The following is a 15,059-nucleotide window of genomic DNA, read 5'->3' as shown; positions in this document are numbered from 1 at the left end:
CATGTGTGCACACACACAGAACCCAGGTGTCTGGGACATACACACAAACACTTGGCAGGCACAGGGTGTGCTGCATGGGCATGCATGGGGTGGCTGTGTGATGGATTGTGACCATGACAAGCTGCTGCTGCATCAGGTCTAGGTGGGCAGCCATGATGCTCCTGTCAGCCAATCAAAGGTGGCTCAGCCATTTGGCTCCATTTGTGGGTCTTCAGCAGCTCAGGGAGCCTGCAGGGTGGAGTTCAAGAACTCTACTTGCCTGCTGAGCTCAGCCCATGCAAGCAGTCTCTGCACCCCCTCCAACTAGGGATAATATGAATTTTGCTTGCTCTCAAACTAACCAGTTCTATGTACAGTCAATCCCTATCCCATGAGGGCCAGTGAATCTCTTTTGGGTGCTCCCCCACAAAATTGAAACAAAGTCCCTAGAAGGAAGGCAAACCCTGTCTGGGCTGCCCCACCTCCAGGTCAGTTCACAAATATGTCTCCCCAAAAGGGACTGATCTTGAGGTGGTTTCCTTGGCACATCCTCATTCAGACTTTTACAGAGAAAACACCCTTCTGTGCTGGTTCCCACACTAGGGACATCTCCCTGCCCTTTATGCCTGCCTCAACCACGTCTGACCTTATTTCTCCCTTTTGTAGATACCTGTCTTAGGGCTCCTGGTGGTCGCTATGGCATTTCAGTGCTTGGCATCTGCCTCACTCAGTGTTCCTTCAATTCCAGCACATGCAATTGGCTCTGTTCTGCTGTCACCAGCTGTATGCAACTCCCAGGCGGGGAGTCTCACCAGCATCTCTTCTTCCCTGATGTGCATGGCCTCCTACGTGGCCTCTCTCCGGAGCTGGAAGTAGCTTCCTGAGCTCACCAGCCACCAATCCAGATGAAGCAGTGGCTCCAGAAGTGCTGGATGGAGCCTTGCTTCTTGCTGGTGTTCTCCCCTTCATCTAAGGTAAGTGGCAGGGATGGATCACTCTTGGGTTTCTTCCCCTCCCCCTATCTCCTTCTCCACACATAGGATTCTTCACACAATCACATTAGAAGATCAATCAATCAGATTCACATTTCTGAAACACTCTTAGGCAAGCATCCCCAATACTAGAGCTGTTGATATATACTAGACCTGTGGGGGAAATGGAATTTCTTTTCCACAAAGGAATTTGAGATTCTAAAATTTGGATCATTCTGAACTTTAGTGAAATCTGGACATTTTGAAATTTTCTTCAAAAGAAACTTTAGTTCTTTTAGATGGATTGAACATTTGTTTTGACAAAATTAGAAATGATTTTATTTGTACTTGTTTATATTGTCTTACAAGGCATACTATATTATAAAATAAAAATCATTTGGAAACAAAAAGTCATACAAAATGAAAAATTGAATGATTTCATTCTGCAAGTATTGAAACAGGATTCTTTTTTATTTTCCTGTGAATTTATTCAAAATAGAATTACAGCAAAGTCAACATGTCATTACTAGTGTTTGGATTTTGATGAAACTGGATAGAATTGATACAATACAGTTTCAGTGATATTTCTCCAACTAACTCTAATACATACTAAATGTATGCTACCTAAAACACTGGAAAAACTAGATCTTTTCCTTGTTAAAGTTGTATTGCCCTTTTGGAGTGAAACAGTTACATAAAAAATAAATTTTATATTTACTATTGTTACACAAATCAAGGGGTTCACAAATGTAGAATTTATGGGCTGAGAGGCCAGTTCCATCTACTGGCCTAACAGAAGTATGTTGGTAACTGAAGTAATCATGTTATAATGGGGACATAATAAAGTAACTGAATTGAAACTATACAGCACATAGTTTGGATGTGACCCACCTTCTCCCTGGCCTTATTTCAGCCAGGGAGAAGGTGTAAATTGATACATTCATGAATGGGATTAGACAACATGTTTGCCTGCGATACCAGGATAATAGACTCAGTGATCCAAGAGTTCCGCTCCAGTCCTGTGCTCCTACCTCAGTAATATACAGTTTAAATGGGATGACATGTCTGCATCCATTAGTCATGTATCATACTGGGCAAAGTTATTCTATCACTGCTTTTACTGTAGGAAAACAAGTGATGTCACTGAAATGCTAATTTACTGCTTTGAGAAGACTGATCAGGCATTGAAAATAATTACTGGAGAAATATTCATGTTTAGAGAAAAATGCAATTGCATAATTACTTTTCTTACCTAAAAACAGAATACACTTCATCTATTTCTACATAAAGCATTATAATTAAGACCTCCAAATAAGAAATATAAACCAATTATTTGTAGCTAATAACTAAACCTTTAGATGTACAGTTTGCTTCTGAAGGTAACCTCAACACTTATCAAAGTTTCATGGTGAAGTTTATTTTCAGAGCATATTTTCAGATAAAGGTTTTATTCAGTTTAGCCAGATACAGACATTAGTTTTTCCAGTGTAAATGATTGGAAACTGGTGTATACCCATAACAGAACAGAATTTCTGTGCACACAGACTGGCTTAAAAATGGCAGAACCTGGTTTAAGATTTGTGCCCCTTCCCCTCCCCCTACCCCAGCAAAGGACAAATGTGTGTCTCATAGAAAACTGCATAACATAGATTGATTCCACCTCAGCTTTTTTGAATGCCTATACCTAGCCTTTGAATCCCCACAGGCTGACCTAGCAGTTCCTTCATTTTTAATCCTCAAGTAGGATTACATTATCAAAAAAGGCAGAACAAATCTTCACAAAGATGTGCAGAGACTGGGTACGATTCTACTTAGGCAACTCCTCTGAAGCTGTTTCCCAGGCTCCTAGATGTGGGAGACAGGAGTCAGGAGTAGAACTGTGGCACTCCCTGACCAACAAAGGATGGCAGAGCTCCATAAAGTACTCTGATTCAGTCTGAATTTCTCCTGAGGCTGTTGCAGTCAAACAAAACATCCTCAACCTCAATGAGACCCCATAATTGTGATTCCTTTTGTTTTTCTCATGAGCTCTAGGAACCTCTATTTTATATTCAAGGTAAAAGGCACAACATGCTTCCTGAAGATATAAACTCTCAGCTGTCCATCACAGTCCTTTATTCTCTAGACTTTAACTCCATAACAGCATCTTATATTTCACTGAGGCATGACATTACTTTTCTGATAAAGTTGGGTACTTTTAACAATATGAGCCTTTTAACATGCTCCTTTGGCTTAATCTCTCACAGCATCTTTCCTTGCAACTGCAGTTAATCCAGCCAGTTTGTAATTTCTTGATTTTTTCCTATAGCCCTTCATAAATAATTCACATTGTTTGACTTTTTCCAAATTTCAAAATTCAATCTTTACAGAAACTAGCATCTCTAAAGATCATTAAAAATGTTATAATTCATTTCTTCACATTATCTCTATCCAGTTTCATCTTTTGCTGTATCACACTTACATTCACTATCATTGTTCTTTAATAGCTGATGTTTCTTTTTATTTTATATAATTTTCATGTAATTGTAAAGAATACCTTTTTAAAAAGGTGTAAACATACCAGGCATTATATATGTTAATTTGTACACAAACCTGCCTGACAAGTCTAAGGTTACCTACATTTAGATCGCACTGGTGATATCCCTTGATTTGAAGTAGGGTTGAAATATGTGGCCTTGATAAGCCATTCTAACTTACCCCAGCTGAAAATTTGGTCCTACATTGTAAGTAATGTACAAATGTTTTAGCATACATTCCATCCTTTTTGGTTATATGAACATATATATTTTGTTAGAAAATAACTTATTTTGATAATGTATATACCACTAATAGCATCAGTTACATTAAAAACCCCCCACCATATCCAATAAGAACAGGCAACTGTAAGAGAGAGTGGTCACTTGGGAGGATTCTACCATATATGATAGACATGTCCTAGAATTAAACTGTTTTGGAAAAAGGTCGGAGACATGGTGAGGGAAATACCAGGATGCCTACTATCAGATAACCCTTCAGCATTCTTATTGAACCTTCCTGAGAACTCTGTAATGCACGAACATGATAGGTAATGGATCACTCATCTTCTAGTGGCTGCAAAAATTAAATTTGCAAAAGCCCAGAAGAGAAGTGACATCCTTGAGAATCACTGACTTGAAAAAGTTTAGGACATTTTAGTAATAAAATGTGTCCTATCAAGTCAGTGTTCTACAAGGGAGAAGGCAAAAAGAGAATCATTTGGAATCTGGTGGAAATGTTTGGAATTTGCTAAAAAAAAATCTTTCCCTGGATCCAACCAGAAAATTTGAGAAACTATTTTGAATATTGAAGGGTAAGTTCTATAAGTGGACACTTATGAATGAATTTAGAATAAATTAAACAATTAAAAGCAAAGATGAGAAGAAGACAACAAGATTTGTGTTATGCAGACTTGTAGGAAAAAGGAGAGAGTGAATTATTTTTTATATAGGGTTGATGGAACACAGAAGAACTGTTGGAGCTTGGTACTGAGAAAACACTGAGGAACTGTTGAAGCCTGTGGGAAGGACAGGAAGGGAACACAAGTCTTCCATGGATGCTGATATGGATTGTGGTAGCACTGTTGATAGAAGATTAGTGTATGTCTTTGTGTATTTTGGGGAGCTTGGATATGTTTTTCAATGTTAAAGCTGTTTTTTTATAGGTTACATTCATTAATAAATAAAGTTTAAAAATAAAGACTAGACAAACTAGATAAACAGTTGATTGAAGTATTAGCTGTTTTTACTTATCGTGATATACTAAGAATGTTATTTGAGCAGTGGAGTTATGCAACATGGAGTGCATCTACACGACACATGTTAATGCACATTAGCCTAATTTAATGCACATTAAGGGTACACATCTACACATGCATACCATTAATATGCATTAAAAATGGTGGCCACAAGGGGACATGGCAAGTCTGCAGAGACTTTGGACTAACTTTAATGCCACGGACACTAATTTTAGTCCCAAGTCTTTGCACTTGTAGACACCTGCCAAAAATCGCTCAATGAGCATTAGCTTAATGCACATTAAATTTAGTTGTGCTTATTTGTATGTATAGATGCACCTATAGAAAAATAAAATTCTTAAGCCCCAGCCTACATTAGATGTATAGTAATCCCAGAAAATATGGCACTTCACAAAGTTTCTATCACTATGAAAAAAAGAGATTCTTTCTTTTTCCCTTCCCAAGGTATTTGATGTGCTACTAATTTCTCAAATACACTCACCACTTGCTCCATGACTAAACAGTTACTCACCTAGATCAAAAAGAAAAAAAGAAAGAAAGAACAGTTAACAATTATATCAGTTGTCTATAAAGAAGGCACAATGTCAGTGTTCAGGTATGTCAACAAAATATCATGACATTAGACCATTTTACCAAGTGTTAGCTGTTACTTGGTCAAACAGTAGCAAATCATCTGATTTAAATTCCAGGAGATGAAAGAGTTTTGATTTTTGTGCTCACACATATAGAGTACAAATAGATGATAAGGATCAAGCCATGTTAACATCAGAAGGATTTATATAGGAACCTAACATTTCTATTATTAAACCATGAAGGCTGGACACTACTATTGGAAAGAAAACATGCAAGCTGCAAGACACAAGAAAGTCTGTGTAATACTTTTTTCCTGTTTCAAATGTGTAAGAGAAAAATGTACAGGTTAAGCAATACAAAACAGATGATTATGCTACAGAATATGCACATTTAATTAACTTCAGAGACTACAGTAACAGATGAAGTAGAATGAAACATATTGATTCTTACTCAATAGAATCAGCCATGTTTTATAACCAGCAAAATAATGGTGTAAAATGGAGCATATGTCTCCTAGATTATGCACCCAGAAATCAGGGAAAAAAAGATCTCTGACTTCAGGCATTTTTTTTTAATTACTGGGGGTTTCTACCTGTTTTTCCTGTTGTGCCTGTTTTGTCAGCTTCAAACAACTGATCCAGCAATATCAATTCTTTCTCTTCTAATACCACATATCCTGTGCAGTCTTCAGTAATATTCACACAACCTAAAGGAAAAACATTAAAGAGAAATCATTTCATTCAAGCTCTATGTCCCTATTTCACCTGAACAACACTGGATTCTTTTAAAAATTATTTTCTCTTCATGTAGCATAGGATGTATTTTAAGGCTTCAAAATAGTAGGCTTTGTATTACATATCAAGTTAAAAAACTGAAGCCATGATGAATATAGTATTTGTGATATTCATTATCTATAGTATCCTTTTACCTTTCTATTTTACCACACTAGAAAAGGGGATTATCTTTCCATGTGATCAATCTGATGATTAGATCACAATGTTCAATTATTGAGGGCACAGGAGGGATCCAGTATATCCTACAAATAACTTTACTCAGATAAGCCTGGTTCTGTTATTGTTAAAATTTTCTCAACATTTTCATAATTTCTGGTCCCTTTTCATAATAATCTATAGAGGTTTCATCCTTTTCAGAAGCCCCTTAGTAGATCCACTGTAAATTAATATGAAGATGGGACAGGACAGAACTATGTACATTCATAATACCAGTATCACACTGCTCTGTTCTCTCAATAAAACAGGTAACTGTGGCCTTGTAATATTATTAAAGAGGACTGTGAACCTCTAACTTCAGACAGAGTCTTACAGTATTCTAATAATATGATTTGATTCCAATCTGATTCCTTTTAGGTTAATATGTCTTAATTAGAATATGCAGCTGAATTGAATTAAAGGGTCACTATATGACATAGTAATACATCTTTCTATATGGCAAGAATGAAAGTTGTGATAGAGCACAGGATATGAAGGAGATATCATAGTTTCATAGTTGGTAGGGTTGGAAGGAACCTGAGCAGATCATCAAGTCTGACCTCCTGCTATGGCAGGAAAAAGTACTGGGGTCAAACAACCCCAGCAAGGTGATTATCTAGGCTCCTCTTAAAGACCCCTAGGGTGGGAGCCAGCACCACTTCGCCTGGAAGTTGGTTCCAGATCCTAGACACCCTCACTGTGAAGTAGCGCCTCTTGATGTCTAGTCTGAATCTTCCCTCTGCCAGCTTGTGACCATTATTTTTAGTCACTCCTTGTAGTGCTCGGGGGAACAGGGACTCCCCCAGTGCCTGCTGGTCCCCTCTGACTAGTTTGTAACAGGCCACTAGATCCCCCCTCAGCCTTCTCTTGTGGAGGCTGAACAGGTTCAGGTCCCGTAGCTTCTCCTTGTAGGGCCTGCCCTGCTGCCCCTTGATCATGTGACTGGCCCTCCTCTGGACCCTCTCCATGTTGTCCACATCCCTCTTGAAGTGCGGCGCCCAGAACTGGATGCAGTACTCCAGCTGTGGCCTGACCAGTGTCACATAGAGGGAGAGGATCACCTCCTTGGACCTGCTCGAGATGGATCTGTGGATGCATGACAAGGTATGGTTGGCCCATGTTCATCTTGGCATCAATGATGACTCTAAGATCCTTTTCTGCCTCTGCACTGATGAGAAGGGAGTTCCCCAGTCTGTAGGTATGCTGCTGGTTCTTCCTTCCCAGGTGCAGCATCTTGCACTTGCAAGTGTTGAAACCCATCCTGTTCTCATCCATCCACCACTGTAACCTTTCTGTGGCCTCTGGGCTTCGAATATCTGCTCATGTGCGATTTTCACCCTGGTAAAGGTAGGGTGTCCTATGGGCTTGTGTTGATTACTTAGCAGGTGTCTCCTCCTTGAGTTGTCTCCCCTGTTCTCACCTGCCACGACTTGTTGTTCTTCAGTGGACGGAATCAGTTGTTGGGTTAGCTCAGTGGCCCATGGTTTACCTGGCGGTCATTCACAGCCCTCCGCCACCCGTACACTCTGGCCTCACACTGCCTTGGGCCCGTCGCCCGAGGACCGAGCCCTGGGGGACCCCACTGCCCACCTCCCTCCAGGTCAAAAATGACCTGTCCACCACCACTCTCTGGGTGCGGCCTTCCAGCCAGTTCGTGACCCATTTGACTGTGTACGTGTTGATGTCACAGTCCCCTAGTTTTTTAATGAGAAAGGGGTGAGAGACAGTGTCAAGGACCTTCCTAAAGTCCAGAAAGACTACGTCCACCACTACCCCTGCATCTAAGGATTTTGTGACCTGGTCATACAAGGACATCATGTAATTTAGTAAATTCTAGTTATATAAAACAGAGAGTTTTAAACTAATTTAATGCTGCTTAGTATTGCTGAAAATGTCAAGCAACTATAGGCATGTAATTATCACACCTGTTTGAAATACTGTTCCAAAACCAGTGCATTTTATTTTCCTCCAACATCAGTTTTTGTCCAGTCTCATCCTTCATATTTTAGAGTTCCGGAGCTTCTTAATGGTAATCCCTGTGGGCACCTATACACATTGGATGCCTGCAAGTGTTAGAACAGACTTGATTGAATACTAATTAGCACACTCTAGCAGCCTTGGTGTCTCATGTATTCAGTGTCCTCACCCTTCATAATGGTGGTACAGGTGCTTGTTAAAGCACTCCTGCCATAATTATGAATCATGGGATGCTTAATACTCAAGATGCTGCGGGTGCTTTAATTACAACAGCTGCCAGAGCATGCATCTTTATACCCTATGTGTTTAAACACTGCTTCTTTTGGCTCATATAAGAAATATGTTACGTTACTGATTTTTGCCAAATTTGCAAGTATCTGGGGCCCAAAGTTTGCTATATTCCATTCATAACAAAACAGTACATAAGTTTGGCACTATAAACTTGAAAGAGTCCAAGTATTCCTTTCACCTATTGCATTCAGGATTAGAGTGCAAGTGGTTTGATAGAATATAGCAATAGAGCTGTATTCTGAATAATTTAGTGTCGGACATAAAAGAATATCTTATCTAACTAAAATGTTTCAAGCATTTGAGGAGGAAGAAAATATCTGTTCAGACATACCCTATTCTAGTTTACTATGTTTAACAAAGTCATTCTTGAAAAAAAGCCCTAACATTTTTATTACGTACACATGGTCAAGTCCTAGGTTTTACCTGGGGGGCTCTTCAACATTATGCTACTCCCTAATATCATACTGCTGCATCAGTTTAGAAGGAAGAATAGCTTTACTGACTAATTAAGGCCATATTTTGCAAGGTTCTACATTGTCCATGAGAGCTGTGTGGGATCCCCACATTATGTAACCGCTGAGTTTGACCCTACCTAATTTGAAAGCTGGTAAATTATTAGTCCAAGGTCACAAGAATACATACAGCTCACAAGCTCAGTTATTGCTTTCATTTTTAAAAAGGACAATTTTGCCCATTCGCTATTATCTGGTATTGATTTATTTTAATCTTAATAGTCTTTAACTAAATGACAGCTATGTAAAAAAAAGTTTTTATATCACAGTAAGGCAACACAATCAAAGACAGAAACTTTCTTGATTATTTTACTGTGATGGGGGGTGTCACAGGATGGGGTCCCCAGGGATGGCCGTGACACCTCTAGAGCTCCGTGGCCTTACCAATGTTGCCCAATGGGTACCCTTTTCCTTGCCTGCCATGTCTTGCTGTTAATTATAATATAAGGAGGCTGCCCTGAAGTTTGTATTTGGACATGGTCCTGATGGACCCTGCTGAACCCTGTGGGTTCTTGGACCCCTTTTTGGGTCCTGCTCAAAATGGATGCCTCACAGGACACCCTCAGTCTTATGGGCTAGATGTGTGGCTCCAAAGCCACCCCTTTACCATGCCCCAACCCTTACAGATGATATTTAAATGTTGTCTATCTGCACCCACACTGGCACTGGGCTCTGCTCACCCCCTTTGTCACTGCACCCCCTGGTGCTGGAGTCCTCACTTTGTAGTGCCCCCCCAATGAGGCCTCCTCCTTCTCCAATATCCTCAGCCTGATCCACCAATTTATAAACAGCAACTGAAATATAAGCCTTTGGGCTATAACATAACGCAAGCAGTTCAGGATGTGTTCTACCCCTTTAAAAGAATTAAACTTCTCCCCAGCACTAAGTTCCTTTTAGGCCAGGGTACCTGGTGAGCTCCTGGATCCCCTTGATCCTACCAGACGCAGAACAGGCAGTCAAGCATCTCTAGTTAGCTTCTGCTATGAGAGTTCCTTCCCTCTTGGCTGCTAACAGAGAACTAACCATTTAGTCCCTCTCTCTCAGAAGTTTCTGCCCTTAAAGGAGCAGGCACCTTAGTGCCCCGTAAAAGGGGCAATCTCCCAGGCACAGTCACAGTACTGGTCTGTTGCCTGTTTATAGCAGTCTACCAGGTCTTTCCTGCCACAACTTTGATGTAAAGTAAACTGCTGTTAGAGTAAGTAGAAGGCTGCTCATTTTAAGACCCTGATGTCTAGAAGTGTATGATTCCAACCCCAACTTATCGGGTCCCATGGCTCACAGATGTCATCCTTGAGTTGCTTGATGCTCCGGCTCAAGGCCGGGCCAAACTCAGCCCCTTGCTAGGCCTCATACATCCATCGTTTCTCTCTGCCCCAACAGGCCTTACTCATACCACCCACTCTCACCAGGCTTCTCACATGCCACCCACTCTCACTGGGCTTCTCTCACACTGCCCCATGCAGGGCCACACTTAGCCTACCCTGTTCCCTTGAGCACCTCCCATAGACCATCAGGCTTGCCTACACACACTCCTTGGCTGTCTCTGGCACAGATTCTTGGGCCTCTCCAAAGACCCTCATCTGAACAGGGACCAGCCAATTTGCTGGCCTTGGATGGAGCTCTGACCCAGGTCCCTCTCTGGGCAACTTGATTAGGTCCAATTGCTTACCCACTCAGCTTCAGGCTCACTTGCAGCCTCAGGTGTCCGAGGACTTACCTGAGCCTAACTGCTCCCTTCCTGGGGCCCCTACACATGCCCCACCCCCATGGGACCTCAACTCATTCACCCTTTGGGAACTCTGCCAATCTCTTGCTTCTAACCCCACACATTCCACCTTTTCACTGAGGTACCTACTCTGCACCCCTCACTGGGGCCCATACTCCACCCCTATACCAGGGCCTCAGGGTCTTACACCCTCACAGGCTCAGGTGCCTCTGCCTAGGTGTGCCTGGCCCCACTACCCTCCAGTGTTCATGATCTGAAGATGGCGAGGGCTGAGGTTATCAGGTGTCCTTACTTGCCATTCACCAGGGAGGAACTGGCCTGGCATTTCTGGGGGAGTATCCCACCATGGACAGCCCCACCAGACCACCCTTCCCCAGCAGGGTGAAGTTCTGGGTCTTACCTAACACCAAGTAGGCATACCTGCCCTGGTTTTATCCCTATTAGGCTTTGTGGTGTTCCTGGGCTGCTCTCACCCCTAGATCTTCTATGGCAGCATCCACCCGCTGGCTGCCACCTTCATAGTAGCATACATGCTGATTAATCCCTACTCTCTGTTGGATGTGATGTCCTCTCCCTTGAGAGGACCTTTGTTTGAGGCCCTGGCCCCACCTCCAGGCCAGTCAGGGTGCCAGATGGCTCTCTGCAGCTCTGGCCTTCCCCTCGTGGTGAGCTTAATTGCTCTTTGGCCTTTCAGAACCTGGCCCCCTTACATTGACCAGCCAAGGGATCAAAGAGCTAGCCTAGCCTCTGCTGCCCTCTGTGGACCACAGGGGCCCCATTCTGAGCCCCAGCATATAGCCAGCTCCCTTTGTCCTGCTTAGAGCCCTGAAGATCTCAATAGAGCAGCCCTTTTCTCAGCTGGGCTCACCTGAGCCCTAGGCCTAACCCCTGCCAGCTCTTATCAGAGGCTTGCCTAGCCCTGTGCAGGCCCACAACCTGTTAGCCATTTTGCTAGGCTGGTCCTTGCTGTTACAAGGCCTTAGCCTGCTTCCTGGGGCTCAGAACCCCACCGGGCCCATAGGAACCTCTGCTTTCCCCATGGCTCCTCCCTTACCTCCATGGTGTTCCCAGCTGGGTGTTGTTGCCCCTTCAGCTGCCTGCAGCAAACTGCCGCCTCAGCCTAGAAAGCCAGGCTCTAAAATAGCTGCCTCATCAAGGCTGGCCTGCACCATCACACACCTTCCTCCTTAAAATGGCTACTAAAATGGGGGATCTCCATGCTGCTCACCATACAGGCTCCTCTGCAACCTGAAGCAACCCACTAAGTGGCAAGCACCCCATTGTGCTCCACCACATTTACTTAATTAACTCATTTTAGACTGCATGTAGCACTAAGCTACACTTAGTTGAAGATTTTCTTATTATTATTTTATCTTCCTTCTTTCCTTGGGATAAAACAAACAAACAAAAATCCTTACTGTTAAAGACAGGGAAAGGAAAACTGGCTTCAAAAGGCTTCAACTGTTCTGTCAGACTTCAATTAGCACCCTGTTTCTCTGCCATCTTGGGACCTACCTACAACAGTCCTACTCTCAGTACCTTTCACCACAGGATCAAATAATCAGATTAGAAAGTTGTCTAGGCATTAGTCTTTGATGAACGGTTTCAGGAATCCAGAAGCCAGGATGAAGCATAGCTTGCACCCAGGAAGTGTGGGGGATTCAGGAACGTTGACTGGTGATTTGAACAACACAGCAGCTTGTTTGTGGCTATAGAGAAAAGGGGTCAGTGGAGAGATTCAAAGAAGTCAGTTGGTCAAAATGATGAAGTAGACCAATTACTTGTGAAACTGCATTGTGAATAGATATAAGCATAACAATATTGTATTTTTTAAGACTATTAAAAAGGCTGAGAGATATGAACAAGAGTTTTAGTTGTGGTAGATGGAAAGGAAAACTGTATCTTAGAGATGTTATGCAAAAAGAACTTGAAATACCTCGCCATAGCCTGCACGTGAGGATCTAAAAAGAGGACCAATTCAGGGGCCACATCCAGATTATAGAACTGCACGATAGGCATGGCAGAAGCACTGTCCACAGAGATTGTGAAAAGAGGAAGTTAGGAGAACTTGGGAACTCTGTCTTAGCCATGCTGACCTCGAGCTGACATTTAGACATTCATCCAACTGCAAACACTTCTCAGGGTTTTACATTACTCAAGCACTTGGTATATACATCTAAGAGATATTTTACCAGCTGACTTGAAGAGAATATAAATTAAATGCTCTTTAAACAGAACTTTGAAGCAAGAACCAAAGTTACTACATTGGGGGGGGAGAGGCAGGATAGCTGGGTGGGGGTGGTGTTCAGGAGAAGACAATGAGTAGATCAGAGATACACTTGCGCTAGGGAAGCACATAGGTCAGTTCAGCCACATATGTACATATTCAGTTTTAAGTTAAAGATTTAGTAAAATATCCAATGTCAATAAAATATGTCTTGTATTTTGATAGGGGCATGTATTTCAGATATCACAATGCCCACCTCCCTACCAGCTATCAGTCATATAATTACAAACAACCTTGTACCAGATGACCAAGGATCCTGGTTTTCTCTGATTTAAAAAAATCCCCACGTTTCAGCTTTAAAAAAGTAAACCCAAATCCACATTTTTCCATGATTAAAATGAAACACCACTATACATATATTAGTGGTATTTTATTTAAATCATGGAAAAATGTGGTTTACTTTTTTAAACCTGAAATGTGGGGATTTTTTTAAATCAGAGAAAACCAGGATCCTTGCAGAAAACCAGAAAATACTTCTAAGTTTGCATCAGGTTTATGTCTCTTTTTGCCAATTCAGCAGTCATTGGGCTGTATGTAACTTTAGAACACTGTTAATAAAGCCTCAAGTATTTAGCAAACACACAGACTTGTTCTCATTATTTAATGTAACCTAATGAGAATTGCTTCCATAGAAATGAAGTAGGAAACTCTAGGACCTAGAACAATGAAGTCAGGTACATTTAATAATGTGAGTAACAGACAATTGAAACTCTTTGCCCTTTGCGAGAATTTAAGGGGGTGTATTATTTCATTTTCTTAAATTGTAAAGATTTAACAGCTTATTCTGAAACAATCTTGTTTCGTATTCTGAAACAAGATAATGTTATAGAAAGGTGAAATACTATTCTTATCAATTACTTGTTCTCCTTTGAGATATAAACCTCATTAAGAAAGAAATTCACATATGGAAAATAAATCTTTCAAAATAATTTTCATAGCAATTCTCACTAGGATAGTTTAAGCTAATTACATCATTAAATTAATGCAAATTAGTTTTTATTGTAGAATGGGCACTCTTAAATAAAAGCATGCAATTTAAATACATTCAAGAGCTATTATGATGCCTCAGCAATGTATGATTACTCTATCCAGAAAAAAAAAAAACTAAAAGGTTTCAGAAGTCACTGGACTGAGTGGTATAGGGTTACTGTTCTATATTTGACACAAACTATCTATCTATCTATCTACCTATCTATCTAATATAATAAAGAGCTTAGTCCATCTGTCTCTCTGTCCATAACACTCTTGGAGAGCACTCTGATTGGTTACCAAGAGTGTTATGGACAGGAGGTGGCAGTGTCAGTGTAGTGGAGTGCCACCGGGAAGGTGGGGATGGAGGAGACGGAGTGGGGTAGTGAGGCCAGCACCACTGGCCTCCTGCCTCCCCTCCAGCCCTGTTCCCTGGGGGCAGTGGAGCACTGCCATGATGGCGAGGACAGAGGAGACGGAGTGGAGTAGCAAGGCCAGTGCTGCTGGTTCCCTCCCCCACTCCAGCCCTGCTCTTTGGAGGCAGCACTGGCATGCAGTGCAGGAGGAGGAGGATGGAGGGGCAAGATTCCCCCCACCCCCAGTCCTGGGAGTGGTGGTAGTGCAGGGTGGGGAGCATTAGGGTTAGGGTTAGCAAGCTTCCCCTCCCCTCCATTCCCCCCCCTCATTCTTGATAGGCAATTCACTAGTATAAATATATAGCACTTATAAGCAAGATGAAGAAGATAAGTTTACTCTTCTGATTTTTTCAGTACTAGTTTTCCTATGTTCATGCTTTCACACTGATGTCCTACATGTCTGAGGTATTAATTACTGTACAAATGTATTTTACCATAAAATGTGCTAGATATTGTACAACCATAGTCATTATCATGGGTGGATTCAGGATTTTGTAACAGGAGGCATGAGAGCAGTAACTAGTACTGCAGGGCTAGCTGTATCCCCACTCTCAGCAGAAAGACAATGCCATGGGAGCAGCAGCTGGGAACTTTTTT

This window comes from Crocodylus siamensis, chromosome 1 (genome assembly GCF_052110815.1).
Source record: "Crocodylus siamensis isolate JL-2025a chromosome 1, ASM5211081v1, whole genome shotgun sequence".
Lineage (NCBI taxonomy): Eukaryota > Metazoa > Chordata > Crocodylia > Crocodylidae > Crocodylus > Crocodylus siamensis.
Note: the sequence above shows the minus strand (reverse complement) of the source record.